This window comes from Chlorocebus sabaeus, chromosome 27 (assembly GCF_047675955.1).
Source record: "Chlorocebus sabaeus isolate Y175 chromosome 27, mChlSab1.0.hap1, whole genome shotgun sequence".
In the NCBI taxonomy this organism is placed as follows: Eukaryota; Metazoa; Chordata; class Mammalia; order Primates; family Cercopithecidae; genus Chlorocebus; species Chlorocebus sabaeus.
The window spans coordinates 7131705-7144981 of record NC_132930.1 but is presented as its reverse complement, the minus strand read 5'-3'; the positions used below and the strand labels follow the sequence as shown (position 1 = coordinate 7144981).

Sequence of the window (13277 nt, the reverse complement as noted above, 5' to 3'; positions counted from 1 at the left end):
TGTAACATGTATTTTTTCTTTCCAAATATATGATGATTTACAATTTATCTTTTTGTTAATTATAACGGCTGTATTATAGTGAAAAATTATATTTGTGACAACTATTATTTATGTTTTGAGGAATTTTATCTTGTAAATAACTCATTGTTGTAAATGTTCCACGAGTGTTAATAAAGATGCATATTCGCTCTAATTTCTGAACAGAGAAGGCTAAATATTTTCTTTTTTCAAATTATATAGTATTTATTCTACTGTCTTGCTAGATACTTAACATACATAATCACACTTAATCCCCACAAGAGTCCTACTTCATGTATATAACAAGCCTCATTTGACAGAAGAAAGAGTTGATACTAAGCGTTGAGTTGCAGAACAACCTTTGCTGCTAATTGTAAGTGGCAGGATTTGCCCCTGGGCTGCTTAATTCCAGAGTCCATGCTTTTATATTATGCCATTTTAGATAGCTTTAATTATATAGATGTTTACCAACCTATGTGTGTACACAAATACAGTCACACATATATACATATTTTCTCTTGAGAGAAATACAGCAAGCTCTGCTATCTGGCCTATGCACATGTTGACACTTCTGTCTGAACACACCATTTCTGTGACTTTCAGCATAGTTGGATTCTTGTAATCTTATAGGTCTCAGCTTAAATGTTACCTCCTGATTTTCTTTTATTATTATTATAGTTTAAGTTCTGGGATACATGTGCACAACGTCCAGGTTTGATACATAGGTATACATGCGCCATGGTGATTTGCTGCACCCATCAACCCGTCACCTACATTAGGTATTTCTCCTAGTGCTATCCTGCCCTCAGCTCCTCATCCCCCAACAGGCCCAGGAGTGTGATGTTCCCCTCCCTGTGTCCATGTGTTCTCATTGTTCAACTCCCACTTATGAGTGAGAACGTGCTGTGTTTGGTTTTCTGTTCCTGTGTTGGTTTGTTAAGAATGATATTTGCCAGCTTCATGCATGTTCCTGCAAAGGACATGAACTCATTCGTTTTCATGGCTGCATGGTATTCCATGATGTATAAGCACCACATTTTCTTTTTCCAGTCTATCATTGATGGGTATTTCGTTTGGTTCCAAGTCTTTGTTATTGGGAATAGTGCTGCAATAAACATACATGTGCATGTGTCTTTATAGTAGCATGATTTATAGTCCTTTGGGTATATACCCAGTAATGGGATGGCTGGGTCAAATAGTATTTCTGATTCTAAGTCCATGAGGAATCGCCACACTGTCTTCCACAATGGTTGAACTAATTTACACACGCACCAACAGTGTAAAAGCATTCCTGTTTCTCCACATCCTCTCCAACATCTGTTGTTTCCTGACTTTTTAATGATCACCATTCTAACTTGCATTAGATTGTATCTCATTGTGGTTTCATTTACATTTCTCTAATGAACAGGGATGGTGAGCTTTTTTCCATATGTTTTTTGGCAGTATAAATGTCTTGAGAAGTGTCTGTTCGTACCTTTTGCACACTTTTTGAGGGAGTTGTTTATTTTTCTTGTAAATTTGTTTAAGTTCCTTGTAGATTCTGGATATTAGCCCTTTGTCAGATAGATAGATTGCAAAAATGTTCTCCCTTTCTTTAGGTTGCCTGTTCACTCTGATAATAGTTTCTTTTGCTGCACAGAAGCTCTTTAGTTTAATTATATCCCATTTGTCAATTTTGGCTTTTGTTGCCATTACTTTTTGTGTTTGTTCTGGCCAGCGCAATCAGGCAAAAGAAAGAAATAAAGGGTATTCAGTTAGGAAAAGAGGAAGTCAAATTGTCTCTGTTTGCAGATGACATGTTTGTATATTTACAAAACCTCATCGTCTCAGCCCAAAATTTCCTTAAGCTGATAAGCAACTTCAGCAAATTCTCAGGATACAAAATCAAAGTGCAAAAATCACAAGCATTCCTATACCCCATTAATAGACAAACAGAATGCCAAATCATGAGTAAACTCCCTTTCACGATTGCTACAAAGAGAATAACATACCTAGGAATACAACTTACAAGGGATGTGAAGGACTTCCTCAAGGACAACTACAAACCACTGCTCAAGGAAATAAGGCAGGATACAAACAAATGAAAAAACATTCCATGCTCGTGGATAGGAAGAATCAATATCATGAAAATGGCCATGCTGCCCAAAGCAATTTATAGATTCAATGCTATCCACATCAAGCTGCCATTGAGTTTCTTCACAGAATTAGAAAAACTACTTTAAATTTCATATGGAACCAAAAAAGAGCCCATGTATCCAAGACAATCCTAAGCAAAAGGAATAAAGCTGGAGGCATCACACTACTTGACTTCAACTATACTATAAAGTTACAGTAACCAAAACAGCATGGTTCTGGTACCAAAACAAATATATAGAGAAATGAAACAGAACAGAGGCCTCAGAAATAACACCACACATCTACAGCCATTTGATCTTTGACAAATCTGACAAAAACAAGCAATGGGGAAAGGATCCCCTATTTAATAAATGGTGTTGGTAAAACTGATGAACCATATGCAGAAAACTGAAATTGGACCCCTTCCTTACACTTTATACAAAAAATAACTCAAGATGGATTACAGACTTAAATGTAAGACCTAAAACCGTAATAACTGTAGAAGAAAACCTAGGCAATATCATTCAGGATATAGGCATGGGCAAAGACTTCATGACTAAATATTTTCATTAGATTAAATTGTCACTTTGTTTTATAAATCTTGTACACCCTTGCTATATTATTGCTAAATTGTTGACTTATGAATAATAAAGAAATAAATAATTCATAATGGTAGATTTCTCAGTTTTTCTCTATAGTTCTATCAAGTCTTGCTTCATGTTTTGAGCTTATTGTATAAGTAGTTTACAGTATAAAATTTTTATTTTTCTTTATCATTAACATTTTAGTGTCATTTCTGTAGGTTTATACCTTTACCTTTTAATCTGATGGTTATTGTATACGATATTAAATTGAAACATGATCTTGGAGTTAACATTTGCTTCATATGTCTTTTCCCAGTTCTTTAAAATGTTTTGGTTTTATGCTTTTTCATGCCTCTTGTAAACAGTGAATTTCTGGAATCTGCATTCATTTTATCCAATTTGTGAATTTTTATCTTTTAACTTTTAAATTTAGTCCATTTGCATTCATCGTAATAATGTATATATTTGGGCCTTGTTTCATCATTTTGACGTATTTCATTTTATATCATACTATAAAGGTTTCTTTAAATATTTTAATTTTTCATTAATAAACATTTTCACATGGTTTTACCTCTTTTATTCTCTTCTATGTCCCAAATTAACTAGCTATTACCTAAAATTTTTATTCTAGGGTATTATGGATATTTTTCTTTACTCTTCTGCTTTTAGCTATTTCTAGGACAGTAGTAAATTTTCTCACATTTTCACCAAAACGTCATATATCTCTTGAAGCGCTATCTCTTTGATATATCACTTTATAATTCAAGAACTGCTTAAAGAGAAAAGGTCAATTAATGTATTTCTTAAGTTATCTTACCTGTGCTTAGGAAATCATGGCACTGAAGTGATTATGACTTATTCATAATTAAATTTGTAACAATGTTATTAGGTTAGCATTCCTTCTGATACTTTACTCAGCATATTTTACGTTTCTGTTGAGTAGTTTCCCTATGGGATATCTGTTCTCTTCTTATATATTTTGCCATGAAAACTGTTAGCTACACTTATGTGTTGTCTAGAATAATTAGGGTGGACACTAAAAAGAAACAGTTTTTTAACTGAATTTTAAAAATTGATGGAAAAAGTATATTATATAGACATTCTGTCATAGTTGAATCAGTGAACATGGGAGAAGCTCTCATACTGTTGCTGAAAGGGAACTCAGAAAAGGCTTTAACTCAAACAAGGCTTTATTTCAATCAACTCTTAAAATTTTCATTGTACATTTTTTCTCTATTGAAAAATTAATATCCCTAAAGGCATATACATATATATATATAAAATTATGTATATAAAAATATAAATAAATGTTTAAAAATGAGAAAATGTACATATAAATTTTATCCAACACATAAGGATAAGAAATAATAGTGTAGCATGATACCTTTGTTAAAAATTTTACTTTCATTAAATATTAAAAAATGGACATATTAGTTTAAGTAAATATTTGGCATATATGATGATATATCTTATTGAGAGGATTTTAAAAGATGTTGAAGACATATACATAGGTAGACAGTTGGAGTGGTGAAAAAAGTATTTATAAAGCACTTTGGAAAAATAAGTATGGAGTACAAGACCTAGTGGAACTTTCTTGCGGCATTTACCATTTTACTAAATCAGAGACGTTCAAGTGACTTCACAACACATGCAAGGTGTTGTGTCAGAAATTTTGTTTTTGAAAGTTTTATTAGCATATATGTTATTGAAAAAGCCCTGAGTTTTCATGTTTTGTTAAAATATTGACCTACAACTTAGCAGCTGTGTGTTCTTCCACAAGCCATGCTAACTCTCTATGGTTCTATTTATTCACTTTATAAATGAGGTTTATTGACTAGGGGATACTAAAAGTTCTTTCTAACATTAAATGCTCTTGGTCTATGGCTGCAGTTTTTAGTCTTACGCCCAGGCTCACTGAAATTGAATATATCATATTTTAAGATATTTGCTGGCCAGGTGCAGTGTCTCACGCCTGTAATCCCAAAATTTTGGGAGGCCGAGGCGGGTGGATCACGAGGTCAGGAAATCGAGACCATCCTGGTTACCATGGTGAAACCCCGTCTCTACTTAAAAAAAAAAAAAAAAAAAAAAAATTAGTTGAACGTGGTGGCGGGCACCTGTAGTCCCAGCTATTCAGGAGGCTGAGGCAGGAGAATGGCGTGAACCCGGGAGGAGTAACTTGCAGTGAGCAGGACATGGCACCACTGCATTCCAGTCTGGGCGAAAGAGCGAGGCTCCATCTCAAAAAAAAAAAAAAAAAAAAAAAAACAACTTTGCTGAAACACATTTTGCAGGAAATAATTTTATAGTTTTATTAACTGTAAGATATTTTGGTACCCAAAAAGTTAAATCTCATTTTTGTAGGGACTGTTATAGTGATAGAATTGACCATTTCTTCCAGGGTTGAATTCTACAAAACAGTATCATTCCAGTGACATTGTAAAATACCTTATAACGTGTATTTGTTAGTAATTTATGTTATATTTTACGTATAACATATTCTGTTTGCTTCCTAAAAATCTTCTATTGAGAAGCCAACTTATTTGAAAAGATTCTGAATAGTAATGTCTAATCTAATTAATAATTCTTTTATTATTAATTAGGTGAAATATTTTCAAGAGAGAAAATAACAGATTTTTTTTAGATAAATTCGTTAATTCATTTGTTCATCAAATATATATTGAATCACTATTATGGATCAAATATAGCTCTAAACACAGCAGTGAATAACTTTACTTGCCTTTATGGCATATTGATTTCAGGGGGAGAGACCAGTGATAAATGATAAATGAATACAACATTAATATAAATAATGTATTGTCAGACTGTCAAATGTTATACATGAAAAAGAAAGGAATGCAAGTTTTAGAGGCTGGTGGGTGGAGATGTGGATTCTTACTTAAACATGTCATTCAGATAAGGGTTTAAAGGAGGTGATTTTTCAGCAGATGCCTGAATAAAGTTAAGGTGAGGGAGACTTCTTTGAATTCTGGGGGAGAGATGCAGGCAGAAGGAAGAGCAAGTACAAATACCCTGCATCAGATTTATGATTAGCATGTTGGAGGAAAAAAAAACAGATGAATATCGTAAGATCACAGGAAAAGGAAGATCTGGTTCCTAACTTTTTAATGTCATATTGTCTATTTCAGTTTGGGCTGTTAGAACAAATGACCATAGACTGGATGAATTATAAACAACAGCAAATTATTTCTCACAGTACTGGGAACTGGAAATCTGAGATCAGGATGCAGCACAGCTGGGTTCTAGTGAGAGTCCTCTTCTGGGATGCAGAATGCTAACTTCTTGTGGTATTCTCACACGGCAGAAAAAGATCTAGGTAGCTCTCTGGCCTCTTTTCATAAGTGCATGAATTCCACTCATGAGGCATCCACCTTTATGACCTAATTACCTTTCAATTGTCCTGTGTCCAAAACACATTTAATCCACACATACACACATATAATATGTGTGTGTGTTATAAACATACACACTATAAGGTATATGTGTGTGTGTGTCCATACACACACACACATACATAAACACACACAGATGTGTAATACCTTACTGCCGGTAACATAAATTCCATGTAACCGTTCTATAACTTTCACTTTAAAAGAAAGGCTGTCTATTGGTTGGAGATTATAAAGGCAAGAATAGCAATTTTTATGTCTTAGATTAAGAGATTCCTGAGAAGGAAGCCATTTTTTGTAAACCTGAACTATTAATGTAGTAGGTTAAATCACCAATTGTTTATATTTCTGGACTGCAGCCTGATTTAAAGCTGTTTGTCTGAATAGAAAAATTCATGATTTTCCTGCAACTGTTTGTAATTATGTCTAGAACAGATTGATATTTTAGGAATTCTTATCTTAAAAATATGCGACTTTAGAGCTTGTGGTAGTAATGATAATGTCTATGTTTTAGATTCCACTTTGAAGCAAGTTTGTAAAGACTTTGTCTGATGTAAGCTTTTCTACTTTGGGAAATATAGAGGTAGCTGGGAATTAATAAAATGTCATAGATGTTGAATTCTAAACTTTTCAAGCAGAGAGGAAGTTAAGGTTAAATGAGATAATGCACTGGAGAACACTTTCATCTCTTTAGAAGAAAGTTGTCATGCAAATTATTATGTTTTTATTCCTCATTTTATGTTGTTTATACATATAAGCACACCACTTAATATGTTTTTATAAGTACCTATTTTTCTAGAAGCAGAATTATTTCCTCAATGCCAGACAATCTAAGATTGGCATTTTCCCAATATTTTAATTTTGGTGTATGCTGGTTTTTGTAGCTCTGTATAACATCTGTAATCCCAGCACTATGGGAGGCCGAAGTGGGCAGATCACGAGGTCAGTAGTTTGAGACCAGCCTGGCCAACATGGTGAAACCCCATCCCTACTAAAAATTAGCTGAGTGTGATGGCAGGTGCACGTAATCCCAGCTACTCGGGAGGCTGAGGCAGGAGAATCTCTTGAAACTGGAAGGCGGAGGTCACAGTGAGCTGAGATCGTGTCACTGCATTCCAGCCTGGGCAGAAAAGCGAAACTCTATTCTCAAAAGAAAAAGTAAAAAAAGAGAGAGAGAAAAAACATATGCTCACAGAGGATATTTGAATATACATGATTTTCTTATCTTCAGAAAATTCAACATACTAGTAGTAAATTAAGAGTTGACTATTAATTTTCCAAGAGAATTCACAAAAGAAATTCATTCATTCTGTGAGCTCCCTTAATTAAATTATTATAAATCCAAGTATGAAAATATTCAATTGAAAAACATATTTACAGGTATTTCAGAGATATCATTCATCTATTAAGGTATTACATCCATGAATTACTCTGGCACATGCACTAAAGTCTTCTTTATAGAACGGTTTTAATCTCTGCTTCTTATCTTTACTGCCAAAGAAATACTACACAACACACTTTGAGTATAGAAATAAAACAAAACAAAATTATATTCATACTCTCTAATGTAAGTGAGCTAACATGATTCGCTCTGTCAGCTGTTATTCTGCATAAATATCAGAGATTACCAATCCTGTTTCATCTGCAAAGCTTGATTTCTCACTGATTCCCACTGAAATTCATCTCCCTCTAATTCAACTTAAATATCTTGATATAATTTAATGATACGATGTTTAAAATCTGCACTTTAAAACCTAATAGCATAACAGTAGTACTGTATAATTTTTGGTAATGAATCTACCCATCCATGTTCATTCACCTACTGAAAGAGAAAGAGAAACATTATACTATGCCAATGAGATAACACAACATTAAAGTCCCTTTTAATTTGAGAACCTCACCCCCGATAGTCTCATGATGTATATATGAATAAAAGTGTATATAATTGTGTGTGTGTATATATATGGCCACAAATGCTGGGATAAAGATATGAACAAAGTACCATCATATGTATGTGTCGTGGCTCAGAAAGCAATACTCCAAAGTTTAATGTTTTGGTATGCTGAGTACTTCAAACTAAAGGAGATTGGAAGGCCTCAGAAGCAGCCTTAAAAGTTTCTCTCTGACCTTCTCCTTCCCTCTGTCTCCCATCCTCTTTCACCCCCAAAATGTGTGATGGAAGCCAGAATTTCTATTCCCACTGTGAGTCATAGAAATCAGAATCCCTCTCTCCAGAACAAGCCATAAAACCCAGAAACATCAATTTCTCCTATCTTCCTTAAAGAGCCTCATTCTAGAGGGACCTGTCCCATACCCAGGAGGAAAGAATGGTACACGGAAGAATCAGGAACAATCTGAGCAGTCAGGCCTCACTGCACTGAGTTTCCCCTTCAGTCTATTACTATTAGATTATGCCGTATGGTCCCCTCACGTTTTGACATGGCTGTCTATTCTACATCATTTCTAAGCATAAAAACACATGGTCATACCTGGGTCTTTGGGTCTTAACTTCTGAAGGCTCCCATGTTACATGAAACTTTGATTAAATAAATTTGTTATGCTTTGCTCTTGCTAATATGTGTTTAATTATAAAAGTGTCAGCCATGACCCTTTTGTTGATTGAGGAAAATATTATACATTTTCTACCCCTTTTTAGGTGCATTGAGGAAACCAAGACAGAAGTCCTTCTTAACTTAAAATATTATATAAGTTGTCCTTAATCAGATTTTACCAATTGTCTTAGTCTATGCAAGCTGCCATAACAATTTATCATAGAATGGGTAACTAACATCGATGGAAATTTATTTTTCATAAGTCTGAAGGCTGGGAAGTTCAAAAATAAGGCAGATTCAGTTTCTAGCAAGGGTTTGCTTTCTGGTTCATAGATGGCAACTTCTACCTATCTCCTCACATGGTAGAAAGGATAAATGAGCTCTCTGGGAGTCCTTAAAAATGTGGATAAAAAAATCCTCATCTAAAATATATTCCTCGGCCGGGCGCGGTGGCTCAAGCCTGTAATCCCAGCACTTTGGGAGGCCGAGACGGGCGGATCACGAAGTCAGGAGATCGAGACCATCCTGGCTAACCCGGTGAAACTCCGTCTCTACTAAAAAAATACAAAAAACTAGCCGGGCGAGGTGGTGGGCGCCTGTAGTCCCAGCTACTCAGGAGGCTGAGGCAGGAGAATGGCGTCCACCCGGGAGGCGGAGCTTGCAGTGAGCTGAGATCCGGCCACTGCACTCCAGCCCAGGAGACAGAGCGAGACTCCGTCTCAAAAAAAAAAAAAAAAAATATATATATATATATATATATATATATTCCTCTGGTACCAATATGCATTTACACGTGTTTGTGAATATCAAGATGTGTGCACTGATTTTGGCTTCTGCTTTTGGAATTTGTAATAATCCATTTTCACATCACTAATAAAGACATACCAGAGACTTGGTAATTTATACAGGAAAGAGGTTTAATTGACTCACAGTTCAACATAGCTGGGAAGGCCTTAGGAAACTTACAATCATGGTGGAAGGGGAAGCAAACACATTCTTCTCATGACGGCAGCAAGAAGTGCCGAGCGAAAGGGGGAAAGCCCTTTATAAAATCATCAGAGCTCATGAGAACTAACTCACTATTATGAGAACAGCATGGGAAAAACCACCCCTATGAGTTGATTATCTCCACTTGGCCCTCCTACGACACATGGGGATCATGGGAACTACAATTCAAGATGAGATTTGGGTAGGGACACAGCCAAACTATATCAGAGCTTATTTGACAAATCACAGAATACCTTAGTCCTTGTTTCTGCAAACAGTAGTTTTCATGTAACAAGTTTTGGGGAAAGATGTATTTCCCTCCAGTAAGTGTTGCTTGATGTCAGCCAGATGCTTTACTTGGTTTATGTAAATGGCACCTAGCTGCTACAGCTTCTGTTTCTCCAGCTTAAGCATTTTGCCTTGATTCTGAGGAACCAATTTTATTTCACTCACTATCATGATGGTTTTGATGAAATAATCATCATTTTACACTTAGCCCCTGAGGTGACATTGGATTTGCCCATTTCATAACACTATGCTGTTTTCTTTATTTCAACAATAAAACTCTCCTCTAGCAAGAGTTTATGGATGTACATGGTTAGCCACTTTGTCCCGAATATCATATATTTCATCAAAGCACAGTGGAGGAAATGATTAATCTTGTACTATGACTAGAAAACGTTTCATAGGGATGTGCCATGAGTTCTAGCTTGAAAACCAATGATGTGCTTTCCAGCAAAGAAGGCACAGAATACTGCATGATCATTCTACAGAGGCAATGTGCAATAAGGGATAATTCAAGAAATGACTGCACTGTTTCTTATCTAAACATGCATAATATTTTTCCTTTCCCTTAGGGTGTTTAGAGAAATGTCTAACACTTGGAAAAGGGGAAGAAGAACCACCTATTTCTGATTTGTGGGCCTTCACACATGCTACCCGCTCTGCTTGGAACAGTTTAATCTTTTTCCGACATTATAGTCTTGCCCCATCTCCTCCAGACACATCCTTTAGCTCTCAATTTGGTGGTCACTTCCTACAATCATCTATCCATGGCCTCAATCCCCCATATCTACAACAGGGCAAGTCATCTGTGCTTCTAAAGCATCCTGTATTTTCTATTCAATAGCACGGACCTCATGATACATATATGTACAGTTTTACTTATGTGATTTCCACCATACTGTAAGAGAAGGAACTATGTTCATGTTATTATTATGGTACAACCAAATGCCTACCTCTAATGGCCTACAGTAGCATTTCTAAAACCTATAAAGGTTCAGGGTCAACAGCAATTATTTATATTGGCAAAGCATCTACAAATACTTTATAAGTGGATAAATGAATGAATATATGCATGAAAAATGAAAGAGAAAGTTTCCGTTTTTAATATCAAGTTTATTTCCAGTCCAACCCAATTATTTGTCAGGACTGATGCCATCATTATTAGTAGTAATAAACCAAGGGGTATTTCATCTTATAGTAATAGAAATAGTAGCTGGAACTTCAGCTCTAGGGATATGCAACAAAATGCATGCCCTCTTCACCACCGTGTTCTGTTCCAGGAAAAATTTTGTCTTTGTGACCATCATCAAGATTTATATCCAACTGCTCTGAATGCAGATATCAAGTTTTTCGTATTATATTTTGAAAAGAAGGCAAGAAGGTGACTACCTTAAGAATATGAATCCATTCTAAATAAGGAATATAAAGCCTGCCAATGAAAAAGTTGGTTCTCTTCTGTCATGTGTTCAACCTATTAGGGTATTGGAGAAAAAGAAAACACAAGGAATGATAGGACATGTGATTCCTGAGAAATAAATAGTAATTTTTAGTGCACTGATGTTTTCTGGGGAGAGGAAACAACACCCTAAAATATGACGATAGAAAACCAGAATATGCCACTCTAAAATATGCCTCTTTGGCATATTGATTATTTGGGACTGGTTATTTTGAGAAACTTCAGACATAGGAGTAGCTCTGAGAAATAGCCCTTTTATAAGATAAATTTGCCTGTATAAATGAAAAGGCCCTTTGTGATGGTCTTTCTGCACTCCCTTTCCGAACCAGGAAAAGAAAGACAGTATCAATAGCGAGTCTTAATGGAGAAAGCTGGGACTTAAATCTGCGTAACAAACTCTAACTTAAAGGCACTTTCTGTGGCCATCTTGTCTGATTAGGACCTTCTCCCATAGCCATCTTGCTTTGTTTCGGAAAACAAAATGGCGATATTTAGCCTGAAGTTTAAAAGCTTTTTTGAGATCTCCTATAGCAATTTCCTTTTTTTCTCTGCTTTCCCTTATGTATACATGAGGTCTATGTGTGAATAAACTTCTGTTTTTTTTTTTTTTTTTTTCTTGTTAATTTGCCTTTTGTTACATGGAGTCCCAGTTAAGAACTATGAAGGTAGGAAGAAAACATTCATTTTTAACCTACCAGTGTTAATGAGAAAATTTAACACATCAGTCTGATTGTTTAGGTTGGGCCAGATGTGTGTTCTAGCGTCCCCTGTATTACTGTGCTGAGTTTGTAGCAATGCAAGATCAGTAATGAGAAATGATCAGTCATAAATAATACGTGCACATATAAATTAGACAGGTAAAATAGTTTCACTCACGTTGGAGGAAAAATTGAAGTTGTACTCAAGCAGTTATTAAGTTAGGTGTTTTGGTAAGCATATTTTGTTTTGGAAAAATAATATTTCATTCTTCAAATGCAATAATGTAGTTGGAAAAACATTTGAATTTAATTCCTGAGCTGATTGGATTATCTGGGAGCTAGAAGCTTAGAAGTAGTAAGCAATGCAAAAGATTCACAGGCATTACTATCTGTGAAGAGAAAGAAAATGAAATATAATTAGACAAGGAGAGCCATCAGATCAAGATGCAGGCCTGACCAAATCTGTTAAAGCATGGTAAAGCTCTAGAGCAAAGCCTGCCTGCTAGAAAAGTCCCACATTAGATGGAAATCACTAGGATCTTAAACTAATTCCTTGTGCAGTCATTGCGTAGGGATTGTCCCAAGAATATCATGATCTTGAAGGCTGAGGTGGATCCTGCAGAATTGACATTTGGAGGCATCCTGTTGATTTACCTCCTTTGCAACTGAACAGCAATTATTTGTTTTATGGAGGAGATCTGAGTGGCTTATATGTATATCTGCCACAGTTCCTACTTTGGTTTTTTTTTTTACGATTTGTGTTTCCTTTGCCATTTCGTTCTAACACAGTGACAGAATGCAGTGAATGTATAAGTTTCATGAATATTAATCTTGAAACTTTAAAGCAAAGACATCAATGAATTTTCTAATAGTCAACATATTAGCTAGAAATTTTTGCCATTTGACAAACATAAAACAATACATTGTTTAATAATCTTTATTTCTGATGGTAATTTTTAAGAATCTAACATATTTAATTTATTGAGATAATTAATTTTTATGACATTCTCCAATTATACATTCTATTTATTTAATTTTTATACCCCATATAACATTCTGGCAATACCGAATCAATCACATTTTTATGCTTCGAGTGCAACAGCAATAAATCTTTGAATAATTTATAAAATGTATCTCTTAATTTTCTGGTTAGATGGTATGAAATGAGTGTA

The 13277-nt window shown here is 35.1% G+C and overlaps 1 long non-coding RNA gene across 1 annotated transcript in view; it reads right to left on the bottom strand.

Moving 5' to 3' along the window:
• LOC140710521 (uncharacterized) overlaps window positions 1-6034 on the bottom strand; it is a 46174-nt gene extending 40140 nt beyond the window's left edge. The window contains exon 1 of the long non-coding RNA XR_012091592.1: window positions 5933-6034. This is a non-coding gene — a long non-coding RNA (uncharacterized lncRNA). The remainder of the gene's footprint in view (window positions 1-5932) is intronic.
• Window positions 6035-13277: the final 7243 nt, after the last annotated feature.